This window comes from Pseudorca crassidens, chromosome 12 (assembly GCF_039906515.1).
Source record: "Pseudorca crassidens isolate mPseCra1 chromosome 12, mPseCra1.hap1, whole genome shotgun sequence".
NCBI lineage: Eukaryota > Metazoa > Chordata > Mammalia > Artiodactyla > Delphinidae > Pseudorca > Pseudorca crassidens.
Genome location: NC_090307.1, coordinates 61,722,612 through 61,728,743, shown reverse-complemented (window position 1 = coordinate 61,728,743; position 6,132 = coordinate 61,722,612).

Below are 6,132 nucleotides of genomic sequence, written 5' to 3'. Positions count from 1 at the left end.
CCGTAGGAAACTCGCGAAATCAGTTATTTTTAGCCCTGATTGCTGCCTAATTCAAAGTGCAGAAGTTTTCATTCCGTTTGACTTTTAAAATAAATAAATAGGCTGCTCCTTTGGGGAAGCGAGTGAGTTCAGATTCAAACAGTAAGAAACTCCAAGATTGACACTCCAAAAGTTTAGGAATTGTGGACTCGGGCAGTGTGTTTTGCCGTTTCTATTTGAAAGGATTTAAGGATACAGAAAACCACTGCTCTGACTCCTTGCCAGGGATTTGTTTAGCAAATTCCTCAGCGTGAACTTGAGCACCTCAGAACACAGGGTTCTAAACATGATAGGAGCTGGCACATTTGCCGAGAATGATCAGGTAACCCACCAAATTTCAGCTTTATTTAGCAGTGGATTTAGTAATGCGTAGCCCGTGTGGCTATTGCTCTATAAACGTGATTTGTAAAAATTTAGCGTTGCCCACAAAGTAAATTGGAAGCTTACACTGATAAGAGAATTCTTAGCGTTCCAAAAGCAATCAAAATAGGAGTCTTTTCATTAGTTAGCATGTTTAAAATATGGTCAGATCTCTATTATTTTAAGCACACCTCGCTCACAATCAGGGAGCCTCTCTGAGCTGTGGATTTCTCTCATCTTATATAGGAATGAGAGCGACCCCTCTTGCCAATCAGCATCGTCAGGAAAACATCTACTAACAACCTATGCAGAGTCTGTTATTAACTCACTGTGGTTTTTTTTAAAATAAATTTATTTTATTTACTTATTATTTTTGGCAGTGTTGAGTCTTCATTGCTGCGTGCGGGCTTTCTCTAGTTGCAGCGAGCGGGGGCTATTCTTCGTTGCGGTGCGCAGGCTTCTCATTGTGGTGGCTTCTCTTGTTGAGGAGCACGGGCTCTACGCACGGGGGCTCAGTAGTTGTGGCTCACGGGCTTAGTTGCGCTGCTTAGTTGGCTGTGTTGGATCTTCATTGCTACTGACATAAACTGTTTTGTGTCTTTGTAGAAAACTTATCAAGAATAGCTCGAACAGTGCTCATCTTGTCACGTGACTTAGGATAAGGAGTGGACATCCCTTCCATGCTGTGGTGAATTGATACACTCCTTCCTAAGTTTGGATCAGCTTCCAACATTTTGTTCTTTGCATGTTCAATGTTATGAATTATCTCCAAAAGTTCATTGAATGTTAAGTTTTTTGCTGGCATTCGTTCCTCTGGGCCGCTTCATCCTTTTCACCACAACCATTTTCCTCTGCTGTGTTGATAAGCAGGTCTTCACTGAGCTCCTCTGTCAGCACATCTAAGACCTCTCGAAAGGCAGCAGGGTCACTCATCCCACAGTCAGCCATTTTTTAAAAAATCTATTTTATTGAAGTATAGTTGATTTACAATGTTGTTAATTTCTGCTGTACAGCAAAGTGGCTCAGTTTTACATATATATTCCTTTTCATATTCTTTTCCATTATGGTTTATCCCAGGATATTGAATATAGTTCCCTGTGCTATACAGTAGGACCTTGTTGTTTATCCATTCTGTATGTAATAGTTTGCCTCTGCTAACCCCAAACTCCCAATCCACTCCTCCCCCGCCCCCAGCCATTTCTTCTCTAACTCCATTCCCGTAGATTGTTTCCCTTCCTGCATGAACACTTTTCATTTCTTTGATGCACCTTCCTTTTTGGTGACCAATTTCCTCTTTTGACTATCCATTTTTGTAAAATGTCATGTGGGTTTCGCACTGGGAGACAAGGAGGCAACACAATGACACACTTTGCTGTCAGGGGAAGGGGGCAGCACTGAATAACACACACAGCAACCAGTCACCAACAGACTTTGAAAGAAGTGACACTGTAACGGAGACTCTGACTCCATTTGTTCATGTTTGACTACTGACATCTTTTAAGCCTCACCCCTTCCTCTTCCCCTGCTGCCCCACATCTGGGCAAGTGAAAAGAAAGCCCAGGCACTCCCTCTCTTGGCTGCATTGGGTCTTCATTGCTGCACGGGCTTTCTCTAGTTGTGGTGAGCGGGGGCTACTCTTCGTTGTAGCGCACAGGTTTCTCATTGTGGTGGCTTCTCTTGTTGCAGAGCACGGGCTCTAGAGCGCAGGCTCTGTAGTTGTGGTGCATGGGCTTAGTTGCTCCACGGCATGTGGGATCTTCCAGGACCAGGGATTGAACCCATGTCCCCTGCATTGGCAGGCGGGTTCTTAACCACTGTGCCACCGGGGAAGCCCTCAGGTGAAGTTTTAAAATATTATCTTTCATTTGACCTGAATATTTTTACCTTTGTGAAATGGCTCAACCAAACAATATTTGTTTCCATTTTATTATTTAATAACGTATCATTGTAAGTTATGACACTTAAGCAAGTGACCCTTAGAATGTGTATCTGTGGTGGGTGTCATGTTCCTTCCTGTCAAAAAGATGGGAAATCTAGACATCTGGGAAGTAGCTGACACAAGGCAGTCTACATCAAAATCTTGCACTCTGCATTACGAAAAGAAAATGTATTTACACACACGTTTTTAAAGAAAATCCTATGTGGGTTCTTTCAAAGTAACCATCTTTGGGTCAAATGTTTTAAATGTAAGTCTTCTCCTTCAAAATAAATAAATAAGGATGAACCAATTCCAAGTTGGTTGATAATGAAGCTCAGCTCCACCCACGGAGTTTACAGCATCAGAATCCATTCCTTCACTTAATCAGAAGCTCCATAATCATGTATTGTTTTTCTTTAATGACTGGCTTTTCTTTTTAAAATAATAAAACCTGTATGACTTACCTCCTTCCTCTTTCTAGCATCCCTGTCTCCTTGTCACACGGATGAGCCCAGGTGGACTTGGTATGTTGGCCCCAGAGTGTTAATTTCTTCTCTGCAGCTGAGAAGTGTCAACTCAAAAGTTTGCAGGAACCAAACTCAAATTTTTATACATTCTAAAAATTCTTGTACTGAATAGGATAAACCTTGACTCCCTTTTTTCATTTGTAGATTAAGTGGGATAGTACCTAATTTTGGCATTTACACATAACACGTAACCTAGCTGCTTTGGGATGGTCTTAGAATTTTTTCCTGGCAATTTTTTCCATTTCTTGACTCCTCCCTGCAAACAAAATGACAGTGACACTTCATCTTGACCTTTTCCCTTCTTTTTGGTTTATGCCTATTCTATTTTAATTAAAAATGTATACATAAAGTTAAATTTTAGGCTGTTAAAAATATTTTTTATACATTCAGCTGTTTTAAACATATGTCCAATAAGCAGATTTTTAGCCATTTAGAGCTTGCCTGCTTTGCATGCCCTGAGAAACTGTGCCTAACATCTGCTAACTAGAAAGATAAAGCTTCTAGGAGCTATAAAGACCCCAAGCTGCTGTGCCCTTTGGAGCTCTCTGATCCACAGACTCTCTGCCCAGAGACATCACCTACCATGTGAGCCCTGTATCCCTGGGGGAGGTCCCTTGCCGTCCTCCTCTTCCACGCTGTGGTCTCCTGCACAGAAGTCTCTGGATGGTCCCAGCCCAGAGGGACTTCCCGGGGTGGAAACCTGTCAAAGCCCACCTGAGAAGCCTGTGTGTACTACTGCCACCTGGTGGTCATGTCTATTTCTTTGATCAACCCTGAAATCCCTAGAACCCCCTTAACGCTCCTCTATCCAAAAACTATCCTCTATTTTTCCTTGAGGAAGTCAAAATTCTAACCAGGACAGTGCATCTAACATCCCCAAATTCAGAAAGTGAGAACCAGAGGGTGATTTCCAAGTGTCTGTGAAGATGCAGGAACACTCATGACAGCACCTTGGATTTGGCGTCTTTGATGGAAGCCCAAAGGTAGATTTCAGCTGGAAGAAGATGCTTCAAGAAGTTGGCGCTCAGTTCAAAATCAGAACCGAGAGAGGGACTTGGAAGTTGTTGCTATTTAAGATTCATGTAGGGGGACTTCCCTGGTGGTGCAGTGGTTAAGAATCTGCCTGCCAATGCAGGGGACACGGGTTCGAGCCCTGGTCCAGGAAGATCCCACATGCCGTGGAGCAACTAAGCCCATGCACCACAACTACTGAGCCCGCACTCTAGAGCCCACAAGCCACACTACTGAGCCTGCATGCCACAGTGTGCCACAACTACTGAAGCCCGCACACCTAGAGCCTGTGCTCTGCAACAAGAGAAGCCACTGCAATGAGAAGCCTGCGCACCGCAACGAAGAGTAGCCCCCGCTCGCTGCAACTAGAGAAAGCCCGCGCACAGCAACGAAGATCCAATGCAACAAAAAATTAAGATAAATAAGTAAATTAATTAAAAAAAATAAAATTAATGTATGAAGGCAGTAGTCACATTTCTGGTCCTCCCATTCTGGAAAACCACAGAGCAGTTTTTGCTGTACAAGACTAATTATTTTTGTCAGGAATTATGTGATCAGAAGGAGTCGAAATCTACTCCAATTATCACAGGTCAAAAGTTAGAATTTGTTACCTTGTGTCCCAAGCATAGAATGTACAGGCCCCAAGAGGCGCTACAGTCAGGAGCTGGAAAGTCAGACGGAGTGTTCTGGGTTGAATTGTGTCTCCCCACCCCCCCCCAGTGCATCCATGTGTTGAAGTCCTAACCCCCAGCACCTCAGAAGGCGACTGCATTTGGAGACAGGGCCTTTAAAGAGGCAATTAAGGTAAATGAGGTCATGTGGGTGGACCCTAACCCAGTATGGTTGGTGTCTTTATAAGAGGAGACGAGAACACAGACAGGCACAGCGGGAGGACCACGTGAGGACACAGGGAGGAGATGGCCGTCTACATGCCAAGGAGAGAGGCCTCAGAAGGAACCAACCTGTTGATGGCTTGATCTCGGGCTTCCAGCCTCCAGAACTGTGAGAAATAAGTATCTGTTGTTTAATGCCCCTGGCCTGTGGTTCTTTGTTACTGCAGCCCTCACGAACCACACAAGAGGTGTGAGGTTACGGGTTCCACCTCTGCGGAGCCCATAGTCTCTTCTCTGCTTTTTTGGCTCAGCTGCCTCGTTCTTTGTATATACAGGCAGGTGGCTTTCTCTGAAGTGATGCACACGCGACACAGGTGGTCTCACCAGCTTGATTCTGGGTGATGGCTCTCAGCTCCTGGGCCTCAAACCAGCTATCTGGAGTCTCCAAAAGAGGGCACCTGACCCACCCGGTTGGGTCAAATGTCCAGTTGGTGTAACAAGAGCTGTGGCTGGTGGGAGAGGAGAGTCACACGTGCAGGATGGGAACTGTGCCCTCCCGATCCACTCGAGATGTCCCTGAGGAGTGACCCTCAGATCTGGGGTCAGGGAGGCAGGCAGCCCCAGGAGTGAGCAAACCTTAGAGATGAAAGTGTAACTACCAGACAAGGCCAGCAAGATATGGGCCTGTGGGCTGGACCACACTTCCTGTCCCTACTCCTCTTGGCTGGCAAATGGACAGTGAAAATGTAATGGAAAGGACAAGGCTCCAGCAGCTTACCTCCAAAGCCTGGACACCACTAGACATAAAAGAAGTCGGTGGGGCTTCCCTGGTGGTGCAGTGGTTGGGAGTCTGCCTGCCGATGCAGGGGACACGGGTTCGTGCCCCGGTCCGGGAAGATCCCACGTGCCGCGGAGTGGCTGGGCCCATGAGCCATGGCTGCTGAGCCTGCACATCCGGAGCCTGTGCTCTGCAATGGGAGAGACCGCAGCAGTGAGAGGCCCGCGTACCGCAAAAAAAAAAAAAAAGAAGTCGGTGATGAGTTTAACTGTGACCAGGGAGAGAGCAGACAGACACACACAACCACACACATGTACATACACAATACACATGTGCATACGATCACACATGCACATACATGCAACACAAGTACACACACAACCACACATGTACACAAACCACACACCACACACGACACACGTGCAATACACATGCACACACATACACGACCACACTGTACACATGCACACACACTACACACATGAGCATACAGATGTACACACAAGCACACATGTACACACACATACAACCACACACGTACACACAAATGCACACATACATGCACACACACAGCCCCTCAGCTGTCATGTTGTGATTTTTCTTCCCTTTTTTCATACTGTTATTTTTATTTTAAGAATAGACAAAATGCACACACATGGGGGCAGA